This window comes from Ictidomys tridecemlineatus, chromosome 3 (genome assembly GCF_052094955.1).
Source record: "Ictidomys tridecemlineatus isolate mIctTri1 chromosome 3, mIctTri1.hap1, whole genome shotgun sequence".
NCBI lineage: Eukaryota > Metazoa > Chordata > Mammalia > Rodentia > Sciuridae > Ictidomys > Ictidomys tridecemlineatus.
In genome coordinates this window covers 191,635,971-191,655,677 of record NC_135479.1, presented here as the reverse complement: position 1 = coordinate 191,655,677, position 19,707 = coordinate 191,635,971, and the positions used below count along the sequence as shown (strand labels likewise).

The window sequence follows — 19,707 nt, the reverse complement described above, 5'->3', positions numbered from 1 at the left end:
TCAATAGATGATTAGCAATTAGCACCTCTTTAATTGTCATACAGGATGCCAGGGACACCATGAAGATTCATGACTATCTCAACACAGCCTATCAGTTATGGATACTCCGATTTAGGTAGAGGGGGATATCCCTTCCCAAATCTAAAGACAGTCTTGCTTTTTGACCAATATTTCTTTCCTTTCTTCCTGGACAGTATGACCCAAGAATGTGGGGTCAAAAAACACAGCAATCATATACCACATCAAAGAGCAAGCATAAGGGTAAAAGCCTCCAGCAAAGACCAAGGAGCAGAAAGAAGAAGAGCCTAGAGAATATTCTTTCACCCTGGATCAGCCCTGTGACCTAATCTTGGCTTTTTTTTTTGTGGTGTGAGACAAGTAAATATGCTCTCAGGACTTCCTCTCTGTGGTAGGGACTTCTGCTCCTTGCACATGAATCTTAACTAATAGATTGACTGTTTTAAAGCATGAGTTAAAATGGCTTTGGGGGATTTTCTAGAATACCATATATACCCAGCATGTATGCTAAAGAGGGAACCCATCTACAGGACAAGTTTATTTAATATTTTCTGAGGAATCTTTATTTAACCCTTAAAACATTATGTATCTACAATGGTTTACTTCTACATGCTGTGATCATAACTTCTAAACCCCAAAGAAGGACATTTTATCTGATTTTTTTCTTCCATGATGGAAGTCTAGAAGATACAGTTTAAGTGAAAGAAGTATTTAAACTTTGGGGGACATTTCAATTGCTTGTGGTACAAGCAGGAAAGAATGATCAAATTCTGAATCACCTCACCAAGTCTAAAGTCACACATTCTAAAATAGCATCAGAGAATGATCCAAAAATCTGACAGAAAGTCTGGTGCTGAGGGTGAAGAACATGGTAGTCACTGATCTGATTTTGAAGATATTACCCTCTCAGAAATAATATGTGATATTGAGAGAGTCCAGAATTCTTTTGAATATTTTTTGCTAAATATATAAATTAAAGTGCATGCCTAAACACAAATACTATGAATAATATTTTTTTAAAATGTATTATGTGGATTACCCATATTAGAATTACACAAGGTTGCTGCAAAGAAATGTAAATCCACAGCCCCTAGCCCCAAGAAATGTAAACTCAAAAGACACATTCAAGATACATTTAAACTTTGAGTTTCTAAGGATGGGACTCATGATTCTGGTTTCAGAATTTCTACCATAAATATCAGTAGATTTATCTACATTTCTTGATTTATTGTTAAGGGTTGAGTTCCAACAATTTCTTAGAATGTTTAGTATAAACCTTGAAACTTGTGTCAAACTAAGATCAATTTCCTTCATATTTAATTTGATTATTGGTATCCCCAGGAATCAGGGGCCTAATTCATTATCTTATCAAAGATATATTCATCCATGATATATTGGTGGCATAGTAAGTTTAGTTTCTTCATGATATTCTTCTTTTAATCCATACGGATTTTTTGTTTTAAATTTCATCTTAGTTGAGTTTTATGAGGGCAAGAACACTAATATGATTGTAAAATGAGAGGTATTTCAAAAAAGGAGACGATTTAGTAGTTCCATCATGTTTTTCCATTTACATCACTAGCAATGTAGATCTTTCTTGAGCTAAAGCATGTTATAGAGAGAAAGTAAAGCAAAGAAATTCATTTTAGGTCTTTCTATAAAATATGCATGTAAACATTGAAAAGACTGCAAGATTTTCCAATGGACTGAATTTTGTGTGTGTATCTCTTAAAACCTTATATGTGGAAATAGCTAATACCAATATGATGGTACCAATGGGGCCTTTGGAAAGTGATTAGGTCATGAAGGTGAATCCCCATGATAAGATTAGTGCTCTTAGCAAAAGAGACCAGAGAACTCTCTACATCTCTGACCACTGTGTGCAGATAAAGTGAGAAGACAGAAGTCTGCAACCTGAGAGAGGGTTCTCACCAGAGCACCACCATGTTGGCACCCTGATCTTGAACTTCCCAGCCTCCAGAACAAGATAGAAACTTCTATTGTATATAAACCATCCAATCTGTGGTGTTGATTGCACTTTCTTTTAGCAGGATGAACTAGACAAATTGATAGAGAAGAGCAAAACAAACAGGAAATTAAAGTTTGTGATAACTGCATATAGGAATTAGAAACAAATACTGGTAAACATTAAAAAATTAGCAAATGAAAATCATGGGGAAAAATGTTTCATCTTAGTTATATATTTTAAAAAGTGATGACTTTTTAAAATTTCCAGTTGACTGAAACAATACCTTTTTCACAAGAATTTTTGGCTTTAAAACTGGTTTCTGTCTTAAATGGTAGCATAGTCCACTGATTGAACTGTCCCAGAAATGTCTTTGTCTATTCAATGCATCAGTTGGATAGCCTCACATTATTCATTAAAAATTATTAATAGGATGGGATATAGATCTAGTCTGCCCTCAGATTAAGATAACATGGCTTTTATACTAAATGTTTCAGTGGAAGGACATTGTTATGCATTATTGACATTTTTGTTATATGATATTCATCTAAATAAATCAAGTGATTGAACAAAGATAAATGGACACTCTGCAAGCTCACTTGATGATATTAATATTTATACTAAAAGATACTATAAAGAAAATTGGAAGGGAGACAAATTATAAAAGTGGTTGGAAAAATTTTATCTTGAAAAAACATTACAGAATGAAACTAATAGAACAAATTAAGTACATTACATTTAATTACAGAAAATAAGCAGTGCATAACTATTTAAAAGTGACAATAAGAAAACAATTCCAGATATTGATGAGTGACAAAAGTAATAATACTAGATATAGAAATTCTAGTGTAAAATAGAAAATGTTTTAAAAGCTACCTCATCACAAATATACTTTGCCATAGTTAGATATAAAATTTCACCTTTTGTTAAAAAAAAAACCTTGAAATGTTTCCATAGAGCCTAATATGACAAATCCCTTAGGAAATCATGCATATAAGGCATAATAAAATACTACAAATGTGCCAGATATAGTGGTGCCTACCTGTAATCCCAGCAGCTCAGGAGGCTGAGGCATGAGAATCACAAGTTTAAAGCCAGCCTCAGCAACTGAGTGAGACCCCATTTCAAAATAAAAACTTAAAAGTGCCAGAGAATGTGGCTCAGTGATTAAGTTTTCCTGGGTTCAGTCCGAAGTTAAAATAATAACAACAACAATAGCACAATGTATTTATAATTTGAAAATAAATATCTGAATACCTAATAGAATTAAATAAATTATGCCTCAAGTCATCCCTGCCCTGCTTGAACATCAATAAAAAAATTAAGAAGTTTCTTGATAGATATTTAATTGCTCTTGAATCAGCCTTGCAATAAACATTGTATATAACATTAACCATGTCCTTGCTCTTGAAAGCTGGTACAAAATGATATGTCTTCAGGAAAGGAATGACAACAATAAAAATAAAACACAGAAATACATTATTAATTCAAATTAATGTCTCCACAAATAAAGGCATTGCTTTTAATTGAATAATGAAATTTTTTTATCCTTGAACATAAAGTCTGATCCTCTAAAATCCATACAAAATGCATTTACCTGCGATCTTTGCTTCTGAAGAATATGATTGAAAAGAATTTTGTCCCAATCTATACACTGATTTTCATAGCACTGAAACCTGCACTAACATGATAAAACTGTTAAAATAGGGATTTTTATATTTCATTTCATTTGCAACTCAGAATATCAGACTTTATATATTGTAAGAGTAATATAATGGATGGCCCTTAAGTAATTTTACTTTCAAAATAAAAAAAAATTAAAGGATCAATGATTAGGGTACATGTACATACCAAATTCAGTTACTAATTACATTTTTTTATATCCTCTGTAATAATTTTAAAAATTTTAATGTTATAGTTTGTCATCTGGAATTCTAAAAAGACACTGATATTTTGTTTATCTCTTCCTCTGATTTTCAGATGCAAAATCTAAGGGTTAAGTGACATGTGTACAGTTGATATATCTAGATAGGGCAGCTCACATATTTAGCTGGGCAATGGGATATAACCAAACTAGTCTTTGGCGTGTGAATCTTCTAATTTTATTTTACAGATAATTTTTTATTCTGTTAAGTATGTATGATTTACTTTATTATTTTATATAAAATTATTAGTAGCAAAAGCACAACATTTTACAAGTAATAGAAGAATTTGAAAGCTAAACATTTTCAAAAAATTTACTTATGTAACACTATTTTTTAATGATATTTACTAACTTTTACACAGAACAGAAAGGATGTATTAGGAAAATTACAAATTTTCAGCCAAAAGAGAGAGAGAGAGAGAGAGAGAGAGAGAGAGAGAGAGAGAGAGAGAGAGAAAGAGAAAGTTCTAGGTATTTGCTAATTTCCTTTTAAAAGTGCATTCCTGGGGCAGGGGTGCCTGGAGTTGTGGCTCAGTGGTAGAGCTCTTGCCTAGTATGTGTGAGGCACTGGGTTTGATTCTCAGCACCACATAAAAATAAATAAATAAATAAAGGTCACCAACAACCAATAAAATATTTTTTTAAAAGTGTATGCCTTAAAATTATACTAAATATATTGTTTATCTTTCAAAACAGAAATAGATTTTTATATTAATCAGTAAATAGAACCAAATGGGGGAGGGTAATTTTCCCCTAAAACCTAAGTTGTCTATAAACACAGTAAGCTGTTCCTATATAAGCTTATTAAATGGTTCAGATGGTTCAGAACCATCCTTGCTGGCAAGGATCTTATCATGGAAACTACTTGCCAACACTTCCAAGGTTAGTAGATTGAACCCACCTTTAAAAAAGCTTGCTTTTCATTGAGTTCTTTAATGCTTTACTATAAATGAACTTCTTTAAGAAGACACAAGAAATTATAATTACATGAAGAATATCTAATAATAGCAGAAAGAATATCCTAATTCTTATGGCTGGAAAGAAATTTTTTTAAGTGAGAAGCTAAATTTAAGAACAAAATCTCCAAATGTTGCAATAACACTCCCTCCCTTTATTGCAATAATAGCATAAGGTATAGATTCAAATAGATTTATATTCAAAATTAGTTTGCAGATAGAAAAGAAAAAATAACTACAATATCATTAATTTTTAATTTTTTTAAATAAAGGGCATTAAAATACCAGTATCTCACTAACATCTCAACAGATGTTTTATACTTTTTTAAAAAAAAATCTCTCTGTTAAATGTATGACTTTTTATTTCTTCACCCATTGGAGAAATGTCAGAAAAAGAATTAAAGAAAGGTAGGTTTTATAGACATAAATTAAAATATAAAATCAGCATGTCTAATTCACATAGAACAATATCTTTTGAACAACAACAAAAAGAAAAACCCAAACCACAAAACTGTGTAACTGAACATGAAGCTTGCATCTGATTCATTGTGTAAACACTAAATAATTGAACTAAAAAAATTAACTTCACTTAGTAAAAATCTGAATTTTGAGAACTTTTTTCTTTCTAGATGTGATAATTTAAATTTGTGCTTTATGACAAAAACAGTATTTAATCTTTGAAAAGTTAAAAAGATGTGAGAAAAAATCATGCAAATATGTTTACAATTTGTTAATAGATGGCTTCATTGGAAAATACAACATGTTTGTTATAGAATTCTACTTCAAAGTGGTGTTTTACCTCTTAATTGCAATTATTTAATCAACAAATAACAATCCATGGGGATGAAAATATAAAGCATACTTATAGTTAAAAGTTCTAACTTATATTAAAAGAGAGTTTTATTTTATATAATTAGTACTTCTCTCATGGTGGCAGTATTTCCATTATCACCAACAACCAATAAAATATATTTTTAAAAGTGTATGCCTTAAAATTATACTAATATATATTGTTTATCTTTCAAAATAGAAAGAATGAGAGTAAAATTCTTAAAGCAGTCAATAATTGTATAATAATCCATCTCTAATTTCTCTTAAATGTTTGTTGAAAATGTGTTTCTAAAGAATAAGATTAGTCACAAGTCTAATTTTCATATGTACCAAAACAAATATTGCAAATGCTCATGTAATTCTTTTCTTTCTCTAGAAAAAAAAACCTGTCTAGCTAAAATTTGAGGAAACTATATGAATTAGGCCCTATGTCCTTAATGTTTCCTATGTTCTTAAGAATAATTTTTTTCATAACTAACCAAATATAAATTTTTAGTTAGACTCATTTCAAAAACATATCAGTAGAGTTTACATTTGCACTGGAAACAATTAAAGGTGTAACTTTATAACAGAACAGCAGAGATTCAGAATTTTTATCTTAATTTTCAAGAAAGAACTTTTCTTCATGCAAGGATAACTTGTTTTTTAGTTATTCCTTATGCCATTTGTGCATCACTCAGAAGTATAATATGAATCACACCAATCAATGTTAATATTATAAAGCTAATAAATCTGCAAGTCTCAAAAAGACAGGAAATGCAACAACATAGCCTATGTATTGCTAGAAAACTAAAGCCTGAGGTAAAAATTCTCTCAATATTTATTCTGGATATTTAACACACTTTTATAATTTGCTTGAGGCATATGATTTTGTTCAAAAATATTATAGAGGAAACTATTTCAGCCAGGAGCCATAATAACTGCTCATATGTTCAAACAGGTTCACAAGAATGAATGTAAATAAATGCAGGTCTTCCAAATACCTTTTGCACTCTAATAAATATTTATCCTTGTGTTTTGTGATAAGGTCTACTGCTTGCTATCTCACTAAGGGCAGGGGGCCAGGGCACCTCCAAGAGGGTCGATAGACCAAGGTTGTAGACTGGGTGTTTCTGTAAGAAAACATTTAATTAAGATCCTTTCTGATTTTGCATCTCCCTCTGTGTTGATGAAAAGGCTAGCTAAAAGAAGAAAAAGGCCCCCCCCCCACTGTCTGTAAACAGGATAGAACAAACACCCTGCAGCTCCGAAGCAAGGAAACACAGGCCCCCCTGCTGGCTAGTAATGGGAGGAAGTTATCTCCTACAGTCTTCAGAGATAAGTCCAAGAAAGGCACAGAGGTACAAGAATCAGGCACCTCAAGAAGAAAGAGGAAACAGGGTTAATCCATTCACCAGGGCTTGTTTCACTGTGTTATAATGCAGTCAGATTGCCTAGGGAAAAAAATATTTGGGACTTCATATTTCAAAAGTCATAGATAGATGTTGGATTTCTAAAGTGGGAGAGGGGCAGAATCCTATATCAAAGACCTACTTTTCTGCACCCAACAGTGAATGTTATGTGGTGTATTTATGAAAATGTTTTTTCATAGAATTTCAAGTATAAAAGTTCATAACAAACCAGTATATTAAATCATGTTCTTTAATGAAGACAAGCTGATGTATTCCACATGCTCCAAAATGTCCAATTTTTTAAAGAAAAAGTTTGGCAGCCCGATTTAAACCATGCTCTTTTTGTGGAACTAGAATACGGTTCTTATGAAAAACCTGATTCATCCTTCATTGGACAGCTTCTTTACAAAGTCATAGAAAAGGAGTTTTAAAAACATGATACATGATAAGTCTTTCCAATCATATTTGCTTCCATGAGGCTTTTAAATATAATCTCTGAATTTTAAGTCTGTGTTCATAGATAATAAATTATAAATCATATATTTTCCATTATATCTTCTGACCTATTCCTATTTTAAATAAATAAATGGCAGATTCCCAGTGTAGTATAGTTGCAGTCATAACTCTCTCAATGAGCTCACCTTTGGATTTTTAAAACTTTCCTTCTGTCCCTTTAAAAACTGCTCATTAGCAGGTGATTCTTGTGTCTTTATATCATCGGTTGAAACACTGGAACTTCAACCAAAGTTAAATCTTACTAGGGAACAACATTACTCCCAAAAATATAATCTTTGGTGCCCTGGTGGCAGTGACTTGGCAATGATATAATTTCCTAACAAAAATCTAAAGATGGGCTGTGGATAGGAATATATTTTAAACACCAAAACAATGTCTAAAGAACATCCATTACTTATAGGATGCCAACAGATGATGACAGTAATAAATGTCTACATGTAAAACTAAGAAACTATGCTTATTGTGAATTAGAGACTATGGTTTGAATGTGTCCCTCAAAGTTCATGTGTTGAAACATTATCCCTAGTGCCACAATGCTGAAAGGAGGGACCTTTAGGATGTGATTGGTCATGAGGGCTATGTGGGACATTCTGACTAGCAACTTCTCTCTCCAAGAAAGGACAATAATAATACTCTTCCTTCCTAACGGCACATTCTGCTGCCCAGGAAGAAACATATGTTTGTCATTCCAGATCATTCAGATTCTTAAAAGGTTCTTACTCAGCAAAAGACTTTGGTGAGACTCAAGGACTTGTTCACAAATTATTCCATTGTCCTTGCTTCCCAGATTGATAAGAATTTACCTTCTCACTTCCTTTTGAATTAGATGTCCCATGTGATGTGTGTTGAGAGTCAGTGAACTGCTCAGTGTCTTTCTCATTGCCACATAAGTCAATATGATGCTTCCATTAGCCTGAGCTCTGCATAACTACAAAATGCAGAAAACTCCTTGCTGCATAGCATGAGTAAAAATCGAACCCTTGCTGAGTTAAGCCAATGGAATGCGGAGATGGCTTATTACTGTAGCAGAAACCAAAATATTCTGACTTAGAAAATACATGCACTCCCTAAGTTCACACATATAAAGGTTATGCCCAAAGAACTAAAACTAAATATCTTATGCAGACATAAAAAAGAATTTGTGTCAACATGGATGGAACTGGAAAACATTAAGTTCAAGTGAAATAAACCAGTCAGAGAAAGACAAGTACTGTATTCTCATTCACATGTTGAAGTCTAAAAGTTGATTTCATAGAAGTAGAGAGTAGAATACTAGTTACTGGAGGCTAGAAAAGGCAGAAATAAAGGGGTGGCAGAGGTAGATTAGATAATAAGTATCAAAATACCAGTACATGGGAATAAATTCTCATGTTCTGTAGCATAATATGGTAACTATACTTCAGCACAATTTATTGTATATTTTATAAAGAACTATAGGAGACACATTGAAATTTGCCAACACAAAGAAAGAATAAATTTTGCTGGGAGTGGTGGTGCATGCCTGTAATCTCAGCAGCTCTGGAGACTGAAGCAGGAAGATTGTGAGTTCAAAACCAGCCTCCATAATTTAGTAAGGTGCTAAGCAATTTAGTGAGCTCCTGTCTCAAAAATAAGGCATAAAACAGGCTAGGGATGTGACTCAGTGGTTAAGTGTCCCTGCATTCAACCCCTGGTACTAAATAAATACATAATAATAATAAATATTTTAGGGGATTAAAATGCTAATTACCCTAATTTAATCAATATGTGTTTCAAATATGTATTATCACATATATTCCAAAAATATGTGTAATTATTATATATCAAATAAAATTTAAAAGGAAAAAAATGTATGACATAAATATAAAATTTTTCTTGCCACACTTTGCCTTATAGAGACAGACTGTGATGATGTCTTTGTCTCAGATAATCCACTTCTAGACCTACAATTCTATCTACCATCATAAGTATTCTAAATTTTTCTATTAACCACTCATTTCATAACAGGAAGACTAAAGGATAAATTAATGACACAAATATTGTTACACAGAAGAAAAAAATGGATACTGCCCAAACTGTTTATCCTGAAGCAAATCTATATTAAAATTATATAAAAATTTCAGTCATAATGAAATGTCTCTTTTTGGCAGTGCTAAGGATTGAACCAGACAATGCCCAACTACTGAGAAGCATCCTCAGCCCTTTCTATTTTATTTTGAAAGAGGGTCTCAGTAACTGCTGAGGCTATCCTCAGACTTGTGATTCTCCTGCCTCAGCCTCCCAAATCACTGGGATTACAATTATGTGCCAATGCACCCAGCATAAACTCATGCTAAAGTAAAGTTGACCTAAAAAAGAAAATTTGAAGATGTCCACATTAAATCCCATGTTCAAAAGACAAACACACATTAGTCAAATGACCCTCTATCAGATATGTGAAAATGTTATGCCAATGACATATCCTATAAAATTTAAATATCTGGAAAAATATATCCATTTGTTAACCTTTAATAAGATGATAACTGTTTTAAAGTCCCGAATTTAGGTTGAATTTATTAGTTTTTGTAGACTTCTACCAGTCTTTGCTCAAAATGAACCATAATTTACCCCAACCAACAATGTTTGTGCGGTACCTCATATCATGCTGTTGAAAGTTAAAAAAATGAACCATAATTTACCCCACAATTGTGCTTTTATGGTGTGTTTTAGTCAAGAAGCATGTGCACAAGGCTGTTCATCTATATCTGCACAGGATATTTGGGAATACTTCCTTTACTGAACTTCTGGCATAATTATACACCCCTAGGCTTTCAGTGTATACCAGCCTTATGATTCAGTGAATTAAACATTGAATTAAATGCACTGAATTAAACAATGAGAAGCACTATTTTTGAGACCCTACCATATATGGAGCACATTGATGAGGGCTGGAGCAGAGGCTCTGACTGCTGGATCCATGTTAGACTCACTTGGGGATATTATTCTTTATATGCCATGAATATTGGGTATGATGCTCTCAAAAAAACCTACCTAATATATCAATATTATCTTAAATTGTATTTGCAGAAACCTGCTGTTTCGTAACAGGAACCATCTCAACATTTAAAGCAAAAATGATTATTTACACCTGCCTCATGAACTGGAATTGATTTTTTTTAATTTCCTAAGAGAAAAAGAATCTCTTGACAGTAAGCAAGTCCATTGAGAATGTTATTTGGCTCATCAATAGTTAACAAATCAATGCAACCATAGTACATTCCACCTAGTTTCCTTAATTATAGAAATGACCAAAATAATCTATCAACCACTGAGTTCAAAGACTTTGTCATTGACAATTGTCCTGAGGGGGCTGTGACCTAAGAAACAGATTGGGGTTTGGTTGGTGGAAGAAGATGCAAGACACAGTTAGGATAGTAGACATGCTTTATTCAATAGTGCCCCTGGACATTAGCCAACCCCAGCTTCAGCTTCAGTCCCCAGCCAGTTCCATTTTAGCCCTTCCCTCTCAGCCTATTTCCTTCCTTCGTCCCTTTATATATACAGGCCAAACAAAGAAGTCACACTGCCAAGAGGTTACATCAATGGGCACATGCTCACAAGTTAATGTTTATGACCTTGAAAACATATCTTGCCTTGACTAACCACAACATAGTGGATTCCAGGCCCTGGCTACACTAAAAACATAACATAGCCCACCAGAAGGAAGCCTAACTATAGCCATTTTGGGGCCTGCCCGACCAACAATGTTTGTGCAGTACGTCATATCATGCTGTTGAAAGTTAATACACCTTGACATTTGGAAAAAGATGATAGAGATCAAGTTGTTAAAAATTTAAAAGAAAAATTGTCAAGTCTTAACATTAGGTTCAAAACTTTTAACTGTAAGACATGTCAAGGAAAATCTGTCTTGGCTGCTGTTTATATCATGAAGACAAGGTGAAAGGCTCCAATCTCTATTTGAGCCAAGTTTTGTGAGAGAGCTGCTAAATTGATTCATTCCAGTATGAATCTCTCCACCCTGAGTCTTCCATGACATCCTTATGACAATTTCTAACCAGTTCAGCCCTACTTTTCGAGCTTAATAACCAAGTATACAATTTTATGCTTTAAAAAAAACACTCAAAACTACATATTTATAAATACTTCCATATCAGTATCTCAGGAAAAAATCATAATAATATAGGCGTGGAGATAAATTATTTAGTGTGATGTATATACAACCAATTTTGTTTCAAGTTGGAATGATCTATTAGTATCAAACATTTACAATTTACTGTGTCTCTTAAATTTCTACTCAGAACTCAAACCACTGTCTATTTTAGTTCAGATTTGAGGGCATTAAGTCTCAGATTATTAATTAGTTCTAACTACAGTTCTGAATAAGAACCTGATATTTCAGGTCTCAACATCCAAAAAACACAGTTTAGAATAGGTCATATCTAAGTCACACATACAGATTCCATTGCTATGACACTCCCTTAATGAAAAACTTCAATGGCTTCTGTAAGTTATCAAACTAAACAACATCTCCTGGGTCTTATCCATCTAGGAAACAATAAGCTTCTGCTTATTTTGTTTTCTTTTTTTTTCAATATTGATCAGCCAACTTTGGTTGAATACCCATCAATATCAGGAAGTAGTTCAAATAAGAAGTCATAATATATAGTAAGTAAGCATAAATAGATTCAGGGGAATTGGAAAAAAATGTGGCTAACAAATTGAAAAAGAGAAACTTGGTATAATGTTGTGAAGAAAAGTGAATGACATGTTGAGAAGTTTGGGCTTTTTCTTCTAAACAATGCAAAGTCATTAAAGCTTTGGAATCAATGATTATCATGATTATATATAAATTTTATGAGAATTCAGGTGGCACAGTGGGTGACAGACAAGAAGAAGGAATAAGGAATATATAAATCATTAGGGGCTTATAGAAAAACTATGGAGCATATTTTGTACTTTTGAAAGTAAAAGAATACATATAGAGGTAAAGAGAGGTTTTGGATAGATGTAAATTCCTAATCAATAGAACCTTAATAAAGTTTGATTAAGGACAGGACAAAGCATATAAAATTTAAATTTTATATAGCATATAAAATTACAATTTTAATTCAATAAAGATGACTTATTAAGAGCTCATTTCTACTAGAAAGTAATATTAGACATCAACCAGGATAGGAAATGCAGGAGGAGCAGGTTGGCAATAAAGACTGAGCTAATAAAGGTTTGGGTGTCTTTAGGTCATCAAATAAAAGTTCTACTAAAACCAATTGGAGATACTCAGTCTCAGAAGAGTTCAAAAAAATGATTAAAATCTCTTCAGTTTGCTGGTTAAAGGTTCTATCTATCTTAGGGAAATAGAATTTTCCAGTTCTTAGTACAGTTGATTTTCAATAAATATTTGATATGTAGCTGAATAAATGCTGTATGTCAAATTCTGGCAGAAATTTTTCATGCCTTTTATAAACTAGAGCAAATTTTTTAAAATAAGAGGGAGGGGTGAACATAGTAACTCATCTGACAAGAAAATGATTATTATATTTTACATTTGAGAAGTTATTGTCACAAAAGGATTGAGAAAGAAATCTGAAGGGACAACCATTCTGGATGACAGAAAAGTAGAAGATGGTGAAAACAGCTTTGGAAAAGAACAAGAACACCAAATGCTTCCTTCTAAGACAGGAAAAATATTTCTAAAGCTGAGATTCATAAGAGTGGAAATGCCATATCTGAACAGATACCTAATTCTTATCTCTGGCGCTAATCTTTCCTCATACTACAGTTGATCTTCTACACTCCCCAAATATTCATCTTCCTATATAAAATTACTCATATAAATCACCAAATTTTATTTGGTGACTTTATACCAAGTATATAAATCCAAATTAATCACTTAGGCATTGAAAGAATTTGCAAAAACTACCCTCATCTGTGTCCATTAGATAAATTATAAGAATAAAGAATTTGAATAATATAATAATTTATGCTCAATTAATGGAACTATCTTCAAAGTAGGACATGACATGAACTACATATTGTTTTTGAATGTTATATTCAAATCCTATTTGAACAATACAAAATACACTTAGAAATAAAAATCAGAAATAAAAAAGGAAAATAAGAAATAAGAATAGGCTCTCAGCAGAATTAATAAATGAGAAAAAATAGCAAGCAAGCAAATAATTTCACTTCATAGTTTTTTAAAGAATCAATAAAATATGAAATTGCTGACCTACATAATAAATGAAAATAAGGAAAAATGCATAAAAATTAGAAATTATAGGAAGTTTACCAAACATATTCAGCAATTATTTTATAAACCACAAGACTGTTATTTATAAATATATGCTAGTAAAAGGAAAAGCTTAATAAAATTGGCAATATAGTACTCCAGAAAATGTCATAATGAAAATTAACTCAATATTTAAGTAGAACTTCTACAAATTTCAAATAAAAATTAGTAAAATTATTTAAAAAATTTAAATATCACCTTACAGCCTAATTATTTTGCTAGTGAGATTTTTTTCCCAAAATAATCACTCCACATACATTTGCAAAGTTTCCAATGTGACTATCACCTTCTTTAATACCAAAAAATAAGTACTAAAATAAAATGAGCAAGAAAACATACTATATGTCATTCTCACTTTGGAACACCTTTCAAAATCACAAGTAAATAAAAAGGAATTCAATTAAAGTATGTAATAAAAGACCAGCTATGCAAGGATAACATACTACTAGCAAATCAATTGATCAAAGATGAAAACCAAATCATAAGAATAAAATGTATGTATTTATATAGTTCAAGATTTCTAGAACATCCACAGGCATATTTGATAATTTATTTTATAAAGAACAGGGTAACAGAAAAAGAGTAAGAATCATACAAATAGTCAATGCAATACTTAAATGACAATCATCTAAGTCATTCCTAATAATTAGGAAGAAAAAAGGTTTATTCACAGTCATTTTATGTTGATCTGAAAGCCATCATCAAGGCAATAAGTATTGAACTTAAAGTTTAAAATCATGAGAGTGAAAAGGAAAAGATAAAATAGTCTCTAAAATTTTCTATTGGCAAATAATATGGTTTTCTACCCAGAAACACAAAAGAACCATCTGAAGAATAACCAAAATGAATAAAAACCTAAATGAAATGTTAAGATTAAAAAATTGCACAAATTAGTATTATTTTTCTGATTTCACACACAAAAAACAATTTGAATGTAGTAAATAATTTTGCAATATCTAACACTTATGGGCTAGGCCCTGTTATAAGCACTTTACCCATATCAATTCAGTTAATCCTCAAGGCAACCCTGTCAGCCAGGTATGCCTTATTAGCTCTTGCAGATGAGAAAGGAAAGGCAAAGGATTTGGCCAAAGTCATACAGAAAACAAGTGGCAGCCAACTGCATAGTTAGTGTGAGACGGAGGAGGTGAACACACATTTTATATCATCGTCAATCTAATTTCTTAAATTCCTATACTAGACTGTATTTTTTATATTGAAAATATTCAGCAATATGTATATAAAGGGTTAACTAGTTATGCCAAGTTTGGAGAATAATGATATTTTATTCCTGTTTATATCCATTCATTGGGAACATGATAAGTAATAAGAAAAATGTAATAAATGTAATTTTGAAGCTCTTTGCTTGGGTCATGAACTTAGAGAAAAATCAGTGTGTTAGATACTTCCCTTTTATTCAACAGCATTAAAGGACTTCACATCCATTTTGTTGATACCGGGACTGTCACAAATTTAAGCAGGAAGTTTCAAGGGTGATAGTACTCAGTTACTGCCAAGTGATTATACACAAGAATAAAAATGATTTAGCCGTTTCTACCTCAAAACTGAAGAAAGAAACTCTTAATGAAGATGATTGCCAAAGTAAAATTGAATCAGTTTACCAAAGTATGAAATGTATGAGGGTACTGAATTTGATAACATTTAAAACATAGATAATTACATATCTGTTAAAGCCCATCAGATAGGATTTTATAATTTTCGCATAAGAAAAAAAATCACACAATTATCTGGTGAGAGAACTCCATATGTAAATTTTTACATATAATCCTTCCTACAAAATGCTTGCTAAATATATTTGCTGGTAGCAGATAAGTTAATTTTGCAACACATCAGAGGAAAGTGATAAATAATTCACAGGATTACATGTGATAGATTCACCTTTTAGGGTAATAATTTAATAAGTAAAAAGAAAATCTAGTGATTCCATTTTTTCTTATAAAAAGAACTGAAACATAAATGAGGACCAGTAATTCAGTTTTCTTGTTTCAGTTCTCAGAAAGATGCATTAACTACTAATAAACAAATAGGGTGAAATTATAAGTAGTTCCACTCACCATTTGAAGAGAATGCTTGGAATTTCATGTGGACTATTATCCCAGTAAAGTTCCTGAAGATCTAAAATATGAGTATGATTGAAGGGGATTAATAGAACATACTTTATATACAATTTTGCAATATGTTAATTCCATATGATCTTTATCTTATACTTATTCCAGACTTTCATGAACGTACATTCAGACTCATGATTTTCATTTAATACAAATATCATTTAAACTCAGGAAGTAACATATCTTCTATTTATTCACACACTACCTTTAGTGCTAGAAGCTCCCCTCCAGCTTGCCTACCATCAACCTCAACCCTGACCTGCAGGAACCACACTGTGCAGTTAAAAGAAATAATCCACTCTGAACTCTGACTGATACTTCTCTTAAACCAAATCAAGAAACTGCACCACCGGGTTCTTATTTTTTAATGGTACTTGGAAAACTTTTTGTGGGAAAATTGCTTTATAATATTTCCATGTGATACGAGGGGATTTATATCCTAAAATTGTTTCAGTCCACATACTAGGGAACCTAATTTATAAGTTTAGCAATTATATAACCTATGGAAGTATATTTATTCGCATGTAATGATTATGTTTATTTCATATTATAATAATAGTATAAGTACCAAATGCTTTTATAAAACCATTTTTTAAAAATCCTATTTTTTTTTAAAGATGAGGAAAAAAAAGTTCAAGGAAAGAGATATGAGGCAGCTAAGATTTTAGCTTAGAAGCAGTTCTGTGACCAGATGCAAAGTCTCAGGCTTCAGCTCTTGCTTTTTCCAGGGGATCATTTTAAAGCACAGTGTCGAAGTTCTGATTCTTACCAGGCATTGACTGGAGCACTGGGGATTCAGCAGGAAACAAGAGATAAAGAGCCTGGTTTCATGAAGCTTAATTCTAATGAACTTGGTTCATGAAAATATTGAATATATTTTTCATCAGTATAATTAATATGCATGATAATTTAACCAAGACACCAAGATTTCAGAATGCAATTGTAGGATGAGGGAAGCCTGGTTTTCAATGACTCTCCTTTCTTTAACACACACTTGGCCCACAAAGTGCTAAATTAACATTTAAATATCTTTGACCTGTAGATGAACATTTTGTGCAAAGATGACACTTTCAAAAATTGAAAGAAACAATTATTTTTCCATTGAATGCTTTAAAAGGACTCTTATATTTGCTTACTGATTTGAATCTGTGTCAACTTCCAGGCTCAGTGTGAAGCTTAGGAACATGCTGTAGAGATTAAAAGTTCACATGTACAAATGAGTAAATAGATTCCACATGGAAGAGCAAAATGAAGACCTTGAGATAGACCCATTCTGCAAATCATTTCTTAACTACTGTTCCACATTTGGCAGAGTTTGCAAAATACAATGAGATGGTTTAAAATTAAAAGATTGAATTTCTGTACTACTAGAACATATTTCTTTCCTCATTTTTATGCCTCCTACCAAATAAGATATAACTACATTGTTCTTTAGTTGCATTACATTCATGACTTTGGAAATATCACTTTAGAATGATTTTCACATGAGGCAATTGGGATTTTTTCTGCATTAAAAAAAATATGAGCTGAAGTCTTGAAGACTAAAGCCCAAAACAATGCACTAAACATAAGGCTAGATTGCCAAGTCCTATCTAAAATTACAGTTTTATCTATAATTATAATGATTAAAATAAAGACATGTAGAATGTTACTAAGTATAATGTGATTATTGGTTAGATTTCTTGTGAGAGGTGGTCCAAAGTTTGTGAATTTTGATACTGTCTCAATAAAATTAGGTATACCTCTGTTTTAGCAGTCAATTTCCAGATCCCTATAAACTCTCTGAGTATGACATTCAGCAAACTGAATTTGTGACTAGATTTTACCAAGAAGAGTCAGTTTTTAGACTAGATCCATCAGGGAAGGCCTGTTGTTGCTTCATCAGAAAGAGGTAATTAACTCAGCACTTGACCCATGGTCACATACTGGTTATCCATAGAACTAAATCTGGAGAATGCCCCTTAACTAATGAAATTAATTAAGAATCTTTTCTGTGTCATAGTTAAGTTAGAAAGTGTTTCATTCTTTTTGTCTCATATATGTGGGACATAAAAGCATTTTTGACAGATGTCATAAAAATGCAAATATATATATATACTAATTGTTAAATGTTACTATGCATATATGTATTTTGCTATATGAAACATTCATTAGAAATGTTTGAACTTGAAATATATGTTTTCTGTTTCTACTTATCAACTTCATTATATAAAGACACTATCTGTATCATCTTCTCAAAAGTATGACATTAAGAAATCATAACTAATCATATCACCAAGATTTGTACCCATTGTCTTTAGTCACTTTTATCCTACTTCATTGGAAAAAAATTTTGTCCAGTAGATGAGACATACTACAGGTTTTTATCAACTACCTACTACATCTAGAATCAAATTTAACCCATTCTAAAGAAACACTCAGAACATATTGTCTTATGATCCTGTTTTTAACCACTGCAATTATATAAATCTTGGTTGTGAGATTTGGGTTTTTAAAAAATATCAAATATTGATATGTCCCTTTCTCATTCTATTTTTTTACTTTTCAATTTTACTCTGATTCATTTCCATGAAATGTCAAACATGGTATTTTAATAGAGTGTGTGTGTGTGTGTGTGTGTGTGTGTGTGTGTGAGTGTGTTGAGAGAGAGAGAGAGAGAGAGAGAGAGAGAGAGAGAGAGATACTGGGGATTGAAGCCAAGGTGCTCTACAATTGAGGTCTACCCTCAGCCCTTTTTATTTTTCATTTTATTTTGAGATAGGGTCTCACTAAATTGCCCAGGCTGGCCGAGAACTTGTGATCCTCCTGCCTCAAACTTCCCAAGTCACTGGGATTACAAGCATGCTCCAACAGTGCCCAGCATCTTTTCATAGTTTTATTTTACTTGTTGCTTGGAATTCAGGAGTCAAATAAAACACAAATGATAGAAACATTAGTTAACTCTCATTCATTTCAAATAAGGCATTATCAAGAAATCAAATGCTCCTGATATAAACAAGCCACTTTGATGAGGAATATATTTCCATAAACTTGCCAGTTATCATATTTTAAACAGTTTTCTAAACTGTTTTCATAATGTATTTGCTATTCTAGGGTTAAAAGAAAGGACAAAGAAGAAAAAAATTAATGGGGGAAGAAAACTCTAATAATGATGACGAAAGAATTTACCACATGTCCATTGAGAGGCATTGAAGAGTTTAAACAGGGGCGGGGGCATGACTTGATTTACCTCCTTATGACATTATACTGGCTGCTCAGTGGAGAACAGATGGGAGAGTAGGAATTGGGCAACTCTAGAGAGGGAGAAAAGTTGAAAGGCTACAGTTGTGGTCCAGGCATAACATACTGGTACATTCAATTAGGATGGAGGGAAGCTGAAGCAACCCAGATGTCTGAAAAATGAACTGTGGAAAAGAAAATAAAGGACAGCTTACTTTGGTGAGCTTGCAGTCTTCTTGTCCTTTTAAATTTTTCTGCAGGTTACTGTGCCTATTTTTTCTCTTCCTCCTCTCATCATTTGACTTTGAGTTTACCAATATTCTATTTCTTAAGTGCTGATGACCAACACATCTCTATCTCCAATTCAGTAAATACATCCAGTGCCATATTCTGACCTCCAGGCCCAATATTTAAAGACCTACTTGGTACCTCCACTTGGTCAGCATATGTAAACTTCAAACAAAATGCATCTTAACATTGAACACTAAA

At 32.2% G+C, this 19,707-nt stretch overlaps 1 long non-coding RNA gene across 3 annotated transcripts in view; it reads right to left on the bottom strand.

Annotated features, from left to right (window-relative positions):
* Positions 1-19,707, bottom strand: part of LOC120890358 (uncharacterized) — a 478,106-nt gene that overhangs the window by 318,717 nt on the left and 139,682 nt on the right. For all 3 annotated transcript variants that reach the window (XR_013436969.1, XR_013436971.1, XR_013436972.1), the window contains one exon: positions 15,946-16,006. This is a non-coding gene — a long non-coding RNA (uncharacterized LOC120890358). The remainder of the gene's footprint in view (positions 1-15,945; positions 16,007-19,707) is intronic.